The sequence below is a fragment of the Canis lupus genome, chromosome 23 (genome assembly GCF_011100685.1).
Source record: "Canis lupus familiaris isolate Mischka breed German Shepherd chromosome 23, alternate assembly UU_Cfam_GSD_1.0, whole genome shotgun sequence".
Taxonomy (NCBI): domain Eukaryota; kingdom Metazoa; phylum Chordata; class Mammalia; order Carnivora; family Canidae; genus Canis; species Canis lupus.
Window position 1 is genome coordinate 7,314,495 of NC_049244.1, and position 11,140 is coordinate 7,325,634.

The 11,140-nt window shown below is 45.7% G+C and overlaps 1 non-coding gene across 1 annotated transcript in view; it reads left to right on the forward strand.

Moving 5' to 3' along the window:
• LOC102151663 overlaps nt 1–9,751 on the forward strand; it is a 29,103-nt gene extending 19,352 nt beyond the window's left edge. The window contains exons 3-4 of the transcript XR_005376844.1: nt 6,218–6,325; nt 9,487–9,751. This is a non-coding gene — a transcript (uncharacterized LOC102151663). The remainder of the gene's footprint in view (nt 1–6,217; nt 6,326–9,486) is intronic.
• Nucleotides 9,752–11,140: the final 1,389 nt, after the last annotated feature.

Below are 11,140 nucleotides of genomic sequence, written 5' to 3' on the forward strand. Positions count from 1 at the left end.
TGGGCGCTGTTAGCAGACAGCAGTCATGACTTGTGAGGAATGGATGCCTAGGACAAGGGATTTGTCTACCTTCTGTTAAGATCCTGTCTCAGTTGTAACACCCAGACCAAGACCCACATATTCCAGATGCAGCTGACCTGTAGAATTTGAGTGGGCCATTAAATCCCATTCTTTTCAGCCCAGGATCCATAGTCTAGGCTCACACTGGGGCTGTGCTAATCTAACCCCTAAAATGTTTTCACATAACATCGTTCCCAAGCCAAATGTCTTCCATCGGTGCATATAGTATGGTGATACCAAAAGGAAAAGCACTTTTGTTACCTTAAAATTTTATGTTGATGTTTTAAGTTCACATTCTAGGGGCTCCTGGGTGGCTCAGTGGTTAAGCGTCTGCCTTTGGCTCAGGTCGTGATCCTGGGGTCCTGGGATGGAGTCCCGCATTGGGCTCCCCACAGGGAGCCTGCTTTTTCCTCTGGCTATGTCTCTGCCTCTCTCTCTTTGTCTCTCTCATAAACAAACAAAATCTTTTAAAAAATAATTTTGTTTTGGATATATTAAATTTTGAAATGATTTTCAGGCATCCAATGAAGAATTTTTTTTTTAAAGATTTTATTTATTCATTCATGAGAGACACACAGAGAGAGGCAGAGACACAGGTGGAGGGAGAAACAGGCTCCATGCAGGAAACCCGTTGTGGGGCTCGATCCCGGGACTCCAGGGTCACGCCCTGGGCAGAAGGCGGGCACTAAAGCACTGAGCCACCCAGGGATCCCTCCAATGAAGAATTTAAGCAGGCACTTGGCAAAAAGAATCAAATTATTCCCATGGAGCTGATCACTGTGTAGTTGCTCCAGCAACAAGTCCCTCCTGTGACATGATGTCGGCCACTGCCAAGGCTTTCTCCCTGGTGATTGATGTCGCTTAACTGGAGACAGCATTATATCAGACTCCATTTTGTGGTACTGAGAACATAAACAGCTAGGCTTTACTGTTGGTGGCAGCTGCTCTCCAGATGCCAGAATCACCTCCTGAGACCTTTTACTGCGTTAAAAAAAAATAGTCCCAGATGCTGCTTTCCACAAACCTCATACTTCTGTCTTCTCAGATGTTTTTTAAATATGTTAGCTCATAAAGTGGAAGCCATTATCAGACTCATTTATTTTTCATGGAGTGTTGTAACAGGAATCATGGATTCAGCAAGTGAAGCTGAAAGTCATATTAATAATGCATATTAAGTACACCCGATCGGCGCTCTTGTCATCCTAACATCACTGAGAGTGTTAGACCAAAGAGGCGTACATGGGGCAACATGGTCACACTCTGCATCCCTTCTGCAGGGAGACCGATAGTGAAGCAACCAGGTGAATCTGAGCTTTCAGCTTGCCTTAGTGGTTCTTCAGCATTCACGAGCAGAAAAACAGTCCGAGGGTGACTCTAACTCAGTAAGCCTCTTTTTCACCTTACCTTCCTTCCTATCAGACAATGATCGAGCCCTAGAACCTGCATTTTATCAAGCCCTCTAATTGATTTTCTTTTCTTTTCTTTTTTTTAAGATTTTATTTATTTATTCATGAGAGACACACAGAGAGAGACAGAGAGACAGAGAGACAGAGAGGCAGAGACACAGGCAGAGGGAGAAGCAGGCTCCATGCAGGGAGCCCGATGTGGGACTCGATCCCGGGTCTCCAGGATCACGTCCCAGGCTGAAGGCGGCGCTAAACCGCTGAGCCACCCGGGCTGCCCTCTGATTTTCATTTGGGGGTTCACAGAACATGGTACAAGAAGCTGGCCTCAAGAAACCCATAACTGATACTGTGGTTGTCTCACTAACATTCATTTCATCCCGCTCTGAGCCCACACACGCTGAAGCTCGGTCGTATTTGGTACCCACGCTGCTCTGCTCAGCTACATACTCTGCGCGGGTGGGGCTGATTGGTCCATGGCAATAGTGGTTTTCCTATTCCCCTTCCCAGGGATTGGTTTAGACAGGCTTCTGGGAAAGATTTTCTCATTCCTAATAAAAGACATACTGGAAAAGATGATCTTTTTTCCTGGGCATGGCTATGTCCAAATGTGGAGGCTGGCACTGGGATCGCCACCTTGTGACAATGAGAGGGAGGCTAGTACAGAGGTGAAGCCTGCCCACCAGGGTGACAGAGCAGCGAGATGTCTTTGAGTCATGGAATTATCCTAGAGCTGTCCCAGCCTTGGACTTCCAGGTGTTTCCTTGCTGTTTAGCCAGATGAGTTTGAGATTCTTTTGTTTTCTGCTAAAAACATTCTGACTGGTACTGAACTTATATGTGCACTTTACCAAAAAAAAAAAAAAAAAAGATTTTATTTATTCATGAGAGACATAGAGAGAGATGCAGAGACACAAGCAGAGGAAGAAGCAGGCTCCCCATAGGGAGGCCGATGTGGGACTTGATCCCAGGACCCCAGGATCATGACTTGAGCCAAAGGCAGACACTCAACCGCTGGGCCACCCAGGTGCCCCTGCACCTTTCTGATTCAAGGTTTAAGCTCTCTGTATTCTACTACTGAATGCTATAATGTAACGTCTCCATGGGCTCCCCAGAAGCAGATTCTGACATAGGAGTTGGAGGGTAGATGATTTATTGAGGTTGTGATCTCAGGACAAGCCAGTAAAGGAGGAGGGAGATAGGATAGGAAAAGGGAGTAGTCTCAGGCAAAGTCTATCCTCAGTCTGATCCATAGGAGGCTCTGGATCTGTGTAGTCTTATATGGTAACCACCACCTACATGTACCTATTTACATTTAAAGGAATTAAAAGGAATTAAAGTTTAAAATTCAGTTCCTTGGTCTCCTTGCCCTATTCAACCAGTGGCTCCCACGTTGAACAGGGCAGACAGAAGCATTTCTGTCACCACAGAAAATTCTACTGGACAATTATGTGTAAATTATAACACACAGTTGCCCCACCTTGATGCCTCTGCACTGCAGTTTTGGTCAATCATTGCTGTCCGGTAGGGAGTGGTGACATAACCCCTCCACAAAGATCCCAGGAGGTGGCTCCTATCAGCCAAGGGCAATTCCCCAGGGCAGAGCACAGAAGGTCACAGCACCTGTAGCAGCAGCACCCCCAGCAGCTCCAGATTGGCCTTTGGGTAAAGGAACCTAAGGGAAGTACCAACAATGACTACTACCATGGTGTCAAGCAGGCATGAGCTGAGACGCAATACTTTTGACAGAGTGATTAGGGAACCCCCTTCCCTGCTATTCTAGAATCAGGGAATTCACAATCTCCTGGAATTACTACTAGGGAGCACCTTTGTTCCATATCAACCCCGGGTTCAGATGTGTACCAACTCCAGAGATACTCAGATTTCAAGGGGAACACTGGAGGCTCAGAGAGCAGCTTCTAAGAGAGAAAGACACATGGCCCAGTGAGTAAGACCTAGAAAAAGTGCCCGATGTCAAAGAGGGGTGGTGACTCTGTGCAGAATGTGGAGCTGCTACCAGAACTGCTTCAACTAGCCTCTGTGCCCCACTAGAAAGAAAGCGGGGGTATAAATTATTATTAAGTGCCCATTATGCTTCTATAATACATCTTCCTATGTTTTACATCTGTCTATTCTGTTTACCTCTTTATATGACACCAACTTTGTAATGCCTTCTTGTATAAAAAGAATAGAAAATAATTAAGTCTTTCATCTTGCATGGTTTATCAAAATGTCTTATTATTGCAGCTTTAGAAATGCTTCTTTGGGGCACCTGGGTGGCCCAGTGGTTGAGCATCTGCCTTTGGCTCAGGTCATGGTTCTGGGGTCCTGGGATGAGTCCCACATCAGCCTCGCAGGGAGCCTGCTTCTCCCTCTGTCTATGTGTCTGCCTCTCTCTCTTTGCCTCTCATGAATTTTTTTTTTTTTAAAGAAACACTTCTTTTAGCTCTACAGTTTGTTAGGGAAAGTGACGCATCCTTACCTTCCTCCTCATTTCCTTGGTCGGAGTTAATTCTTCCCTAGGGGAAGTCCTCAGATAACACAAGCATGGAATTTCACTCTCCTTGACCTCCCAATAGCTGCTGTCGGAGTGGCTGGTCTAGCTTAGGTCAGATCTTCACTGCCCTGAGGACCTATTCCATCTGATAGTTTGGCCCCGATGGCAGGATGGTGGTGGTAGGTGGTAGTGCGGGAGGAGGTGGCCTAAGCCAGTCATAGTAACCCCTGAGCAGAAAGCAGAGGAGCTTTTCTTTCAGATATTTTTCCTTGGGTCAAAGATAGAATCCAGAGACTAAACGATGGTAGTGATGTTCTACTCATATTCCCTCAGTGAGCATCAGCCCAACTTCCAACTGTGGGCACCTGCAACTTTGTCTGAGGGCTGTTCTCTGGCCACTGATGCCCATTTTGTTCATGTGTGTGGTGGGCTGCGGGTGTCCAGGAATTGCTGTCCTTCCTCTCACCAACCCTCACTCCTCACTAGTTTTCAACCAATGATTAATGGAAGTCAGTATATAATACCAAAGCTCCTCATCCCTTGGATAGGATACTTAAGCATGAGTCTACACTGGCTCCGAGTGCCCCATGATGACAGTCATCCTCATGGTAATTGGCTTGATAATGTCTGAGCTCCCTTTATTTGACTGCCTTTCCCATGCTGTCTCACTTCCCCTCTTACTGGTTTTGTTTTGTTTTGTTTTGTTTGCTCCTAAAATGAACTGTTTGCATTTGAGTCATTGTATCAGTATGTGCTTCTGGGGGAACCCAATGACGATCCTAGGAAAAGTCCACCTGGCCAGTTATCACTGGGAACTACTGCCCATCCTGAGCCCTAGAACCATCATCAGGTTACAAGAGCTAGAGTAGAATGCCTTGTTTCTACTTCTGCTGAACAGTTAGTTTTATTCTGGAGTGAAGATTATTAGCAAATGTATAAGACATTCAACATGCTGCTTGCTCCCTATCATTTTTTTCCCTATCACTCTTTCAGTTTTAAAGCTGATACTAAAAAAATAAAAAATAAAAAAAAAATAAAGCTGATACTTTGTTCTCCAACTCCTGTTGTTTAGCTCTCAGTTGGCTCAGAACTTGAAAGGAGAGTACGAGGTTATTAATTGAGTCTCCTGAAACTGTTGCAATAAGCATAGTAGGAAGGTAGCAATTCAGGATGAGCAAAATCCAGGTAGACAGGTCAGAGGGTGGCTAGGTGCTGGCCACCAGCCTGAGGGGAGGAGCAAATCTACAGTCCAGAGGGGAGGAGGCATACCAAAATAAGAATTCAGGAAAAGAGACAAGGCAAAAGCCCAATAATCAGAGCACTTGGGGATGCTGGGGATGTGATCCTGTTGATGAGACCAGAGCTCATTTATCAGAACTGGATCACTGCAACCAGAGTGGGGTAATATCATCCCTGCTGATGCATAGCTTATGGGGCCTGAGCTAGTCAGATGCTTCCTTTATCAGGCTACGATGAAGCCTGGGGGCAGGAGGCTGAGCTGAAGCTGTGAGCAGAAGAGAACCAGCAAGGAAGGAAACAGGCCAGTACTGAGCCATTCTGCAACTGGATATTGAAAAGACTAGCTCGATTCTATCCCTCTTGTTTGTAATGGGGCAATACTGTGCTTTGTTAAGCCACGGAGAGGAAAATGCCGTTCTTTTGTCTCTTTTCTCAGATTTTGCAGACATTGACCTTTGAAAGCTCTCTTGCTTATCTTGTATCTTTCATCTTCTCTGTCAAGGCTCATGAATCATGAGAGGACCTCGGCTGCTCTAAATGACTTCAAAGCTGTCTGGTTCCAGATAAGTTAGAGAGCAGGTATACAGGTCAGGGCTCTGAGTTACAAGGGGTAGGACCTAGGGCGTCTTGGACTGGAACTATGGACTTGCTGCCAACAGGACACTCTCTCTCCATCCAGTTCTCAACACCCTTTGTCCCGCTTTTCTTCACATGTTCATCTTACTCCCTCTGCGGGTAGGCCTTTCTGATACCTTTAATCCACCATCCCCCAGCACCTTTCATCCCCAAGTTTACTGAAGTCAGCAGAAAGAGGTCTATGCATCACTTCCTGGGAAGGACACTCACAGGTTCTGCCTAGATCTTATGCCCATTTCATGGCCCAGCATATAACAGGCAATCAGTAAGTATTCTTGAATGAATGAATGAATGAATGAATGAAGTTATCATGGCACATGTGGCAGAGATATAGCTCCATTGTTATAAATTAATACATTTTAGTTGATGTCTCCAATCTCCAGATACTGGTTTATGGGCACGCACTTGCTTCTGAGAGCTGCCTGCGCTCAGTGTGTTGAGGAAACAGTTTCTGAGCCTGCAAGATTGAGAGTTTTGCTAAATTCAGCAAGGTAAGTAAATGCCACCCTGGGGGGTCTCCTGGACAAAAGCCTGTTCTACTTTCTCATATATCAGCCTGCTCTATGCTGTTGATAGAATTTATGCCTGTCGCTGTTTGAATCTCTACCCTGAGAACTACACTAGGAACGTAGTTTTCAAATTTATGTTCAGGGGCACCTGGGTGGCTCAGGTCATGATCCTGGAGTCCCAGGATCAAGCCCTGCATCAAGCCTGACAGTGGGCTCCCTGCTGAGTGGGGAGTCTACTTCTCCCTCTGCCCCTCACTCCTCTTGTGCTCTCTCTCTCACTCTCTTAAATAAATAAAAATCTTAAAAAAAAACAACACTTATCTTCACGATATCATTGCAAAGTGACTGTCAGATGAGGTCTTATTGTCTCTGCTCAATAACTAGGAAAATCCAAGCATATATTGGGTAGGTTGGTGTTTTCCAGGATTTCTTTCCCAGAATGTGAGCCCCCTGAGTATCCACGGAAAGGGGATTCATAGTCAATAATGATTAGGAAACCTCTGATTGACTTACAGTGCATGTTAGTATATTAAAGGCTCTGAAAGAAAGTACAGTTATGAAACTTATATGAACTGAAATCTTTCTCACATTGAACAAAAATGATTTTACAGAACGATTGGATGCTAAGCCTCCTACTTCTACATCTACCTTCTCTTGTTCCCTGTTTTCCTAGATGATCTCTTTCCACCTAAAACCAGTCCCTTCATCTATGCCCAGCATCTTATCCCCTCCCCCATCCTCAGGACTCTCCTTTGTTTTTTTTGCTACAAGAAAGCCCTTATTGTTTCCATTTGGTCCAGGGTTTGGGAGAGGGCTACAGGGTGGTTCAAGAGCTTCTTTGTAGCTGCAGTGAAGCTCATGCAGAAGCCCTGACACAGGGGGACACCAATGAGGTCCCTTAAGGGCTGCTGAGCCCCCAAAGAACCTAGTTGTGCCTGCAGGTGAGTCTTATAGAAGAGATACTCACCCAGCCCAGTGTGGGGGCCAGCCAGCCCTTGGAGATTTGTCAAGCGGTTGACCATCTTCTTGATGAGTTTCACCTCCTCATCTAGGAAGTGGTTCTCTGGGAAGTTACAGAGCTGAGGGTCTGCGTGGGAGAATGCACGGCATGCAGATTCAAAAGGGCATGTTTCAGGTTTCATTCCTGGATCACAGTAGCTCCGTTGGTGTCCAGGGTTTTACCCCACTTATCCTGGGGCGGCTTCTGCATGTCCTGGAAGAGGGCATGGCCCCCACCTTCGTGGTTCTCCTTGGCCAACTCCAGGAATAAGTGGTCCATGTCCTTCAGAACCACATCATTGGGTTGAAATAGAAGCCCAGAGAGAGAGAGATAGGGATGGGAGACCCACAGATGGATGTTGACAAGTGGTTGACAGTGGCCTCCACCTTGATGGAATAATTCTGACAAATCTGGGAGTTCCTCGTTGGTTGCCGATAAAAGGCTATGCACGCGCGCGCGCGCACACACACACACACACACACACACACACACAAACACAAGGTGTTCACTGATCCCAGAGGCAGAGAATGACTGAGACAACGGGACAGCTGGAAGAGAGGTTGGAGGGTGGTTGGAGGCTGAAAGAAGTCATGTCCCTGGGTCCCATCCAAACACTTGAAGCAAGAGACAGATCCAGGGGACCATCCGGATGCACCACCTCTTGTATCCCTTTATCTGTTTCTGGATCAATACCTTCTCACTCCTGGATCTTTCCAATAAGCATTTACACAAACTCAAGGGCCTAAATCCTTGCTTTCAATGTGGTCAATGAACCAGCATTCTCAACATCATCCAGTTGATGGTAAGGTAGACATTGGGCAGTCATTGGTCTCACCTTTGTGACAGCACCTGACTCCCTTGCCCTGTGAACTTTGTGCTATGTGATCAGTGTGTAGAGTCCACTTGAGAATTTTGAGCTCTGATTTGTTGCAGAAATGACATTCTCAGAGGATACCAGTCATTTTCCAGTTTGCTGTCAGGTCTGCTCTCTTCTCTTGATACTACAAGGGGCTGACCCTATACTTACATTTCCAGGCTCTCTTGCCAACTGGGTGCTGTCAGTAGGAAGCATTGGTGGAAGATTGAGAGTGGGAGGGAGGGAGTGTCTCCAGCACCACTTTTGTGATTCTGGTCTTGCTCCTGTACTCTGTTAACACCATCTCTTGTCCTTGGTCCTCCAGCCCCAGGGATGGTGAAAGCTCCCTGCTCTTGCTAATCTTTCTGTGGCTTCACCATCCCTTGTTTGGCTTTTTGATTTTCCTAATACTTATATAACAGGTTCCCCATACCAGATATGGGTTGTGCTTTCCTGAGTGCACCCTGACTGATACATGGAAGAAGCAGAAAATGGGGGTTGGGGGAGGGAGAACATTTGACAAATAGGCAAATTCTCTTTTTAAAAGATGTTATTTATTTATTTGAGAGGGAGTACAGAGAGAGAGGGAGAGAGAGAATCCCTAGCAGACTCTGGCAGAACACAGAGCCAGATACGGGGCTTGATCCCATGACCCTGAAATCATGACCTGAGCCGAAATCAAGAGTCAGATGCTCAATTGACTGAGCCACCCAGGTGCCCCTAGGGAAATAGGCAAATTCTACTTGACTCAGTAGGCAACCTTGAAGTCCGGGCACATGGTAATGGGGACCAGGAGGCAATGACAGCATATTTGTATCATAAGTTCTGACCTACCCTCACTCCTATAACACTTTCCCTTGAAAGCTAATGCCCTCCAATCTGGTGGTTGTGGGAAAGTCTTATGAATAGAGAAAAGAGAAGGTTACAGAGGATAATCCATCACCCTGCACATGAGTGACTCTGGTTGTAAGTCACAAATAAATCAGTGTTGTTGTGTAGCTGCCTGGGGTGGGAGTCAGAGGAGTTGTCTCACAACAGAAACCTCTTCATCTGGAAACAGGTTGGGGACTATTTCTTTTGGCTGCATGCATAGCTGGTCTGGTTGGGCCAGTTGCTGAATTGTCATAGCGGTTGGGGCCTATTGTCAAATGTCAATATTTTCACAGTCATCCCACATTGCCAAGCTACAGCTCACCCTGGCATCTGTCCCTTGGCTCTGGGAGGACAGACAATTCTTTCATACATAATGGGAAAAGATACAAGAGAAACTGTCTTTTTCTCTCAAAGGCTGTTCAAGTAGAAAGCCAGTGTACTCTGAATAATGCCTTTTCAAATGGAGGAAGAATTGAATTCTAGAATCGCATACTCCTGGAACAGTTGGAGATGGCAGTTTGCTGAGTATGATTTTTGCAAGAAGATTCTGTAATGAAATGTTGGCCTCAGGACACCTGGGTGGCTCAATGGTTGAGCATCTGCCTTCGGCTCAGGGTGTGATCCCAGGATCAGGGATCGAGTCCCGCATGGGGCTCCCTGCAGGAAGCCTGCTTCTCCCTCTGCCTCTCTCTCTGTGTGTGTCTCTCATGAATAAATAAATAAATCCTTTTTTTTAAAGAAAAGTTGGCCTCAAAGTCAGAAATAGTGTATTTAATCAGAATATTGCATGTTTGTATATGTGTATATATGTACTATGTATAATATAGATATATTTGTATAGGTATGTTTTCATCTTTCCAGTGTCCCTTGAACTACATGACAATTATACCATGTACCATGCCTGGAAATATAGACAGAGCTAAGGCTGAGTGCAAGGTAGGTAGGAATTGCACGCATAAGGACACTCATCAACCAAGATGTTTCCCATTCCTTTTCCTCCAGAGGTTAAACCACTCCCCGTGGAGAGCTGTGGAACAGGTGTGTGGGGTGTGGTCTAAGATGAGAGCACTTTCTGGGAAGGAATGCGTCTTTACCTTTCACACACTGAAGACACAGCTTGAGCTGGAGGTGGGGCAGGTACAGCTTTCAGCAGAGACTAGAGGTCCCAACTATCTGCCCAGTGTGAGGAGAGGTAACCCAACACTCTCCTGGCTGCCATGGGAACCATGGAGGGCAATTAGTGGGTGATTACTCCTGGTAGAAGGTGGGCACATGTGATTTCCCCTCTAAAAGTCTTAAAGGCGCAGACCTGAGCATCCCAGCCCCTCATAAATGTGGGACATGTGTCCTTTTGTCTCTGAGTTGAAACCTCAGGCCTGACTCTTTTAATAATGCCTTATTGACTTTGATTTTATTCATCTCTTCCTATAGGAGCCTCATTCCTGCAAACCCTGGTTAAGGTAGAGATCCTTAGCTTTTGTGTTGAAAACAAATTTCCAGGGGTGCCTGAGTAGCTCAGTCAGTTAAGTGCCTGCCTTTGGCTCAGGTTATGATGCCAGGGTCCTGGGACAGAGCTCCGCGTGGGGCTCCCTACTCAGCAGGGAGCCTGTTTCTCCCTTTCCTCCCTGCTTGTGCTCTTCTATCTTGGTCTCTCTCTCTCTCTCTCAAATAAACAAATAAAATCTTAAAAAAGAAAGAAAACAAATTTCCATGGTTAGAAAAATGTCAGTTAAAAAGTCTGTATTTTTTAGCCTTTTTTTTTTTTTTTAGATTTAATTAGCTTTATTAAGCAATTCATGCACTGGGCAGCATCCCATCTAGCCAATAGAGAGTTGCTCCCTAGCTCTGATCTTCTTAAACTGCAAGTGTGATCCTTTAAAAATTGATGGCAATCGCTTCTCGGCCTTTTGGCTAAGATCAAGTGTAAAAATTGATGGCAGAAAAAGGCTTTATTGTTTACAATTCCCTTCCTTCTTCCTAAGGAGGCAGTCTCTAGTAACCAGAGGATTTTCTGTTTGCTAAGGGCAAAATCAACTTCCCTGTAACAATTGCCTCTCTAGCCCATGAG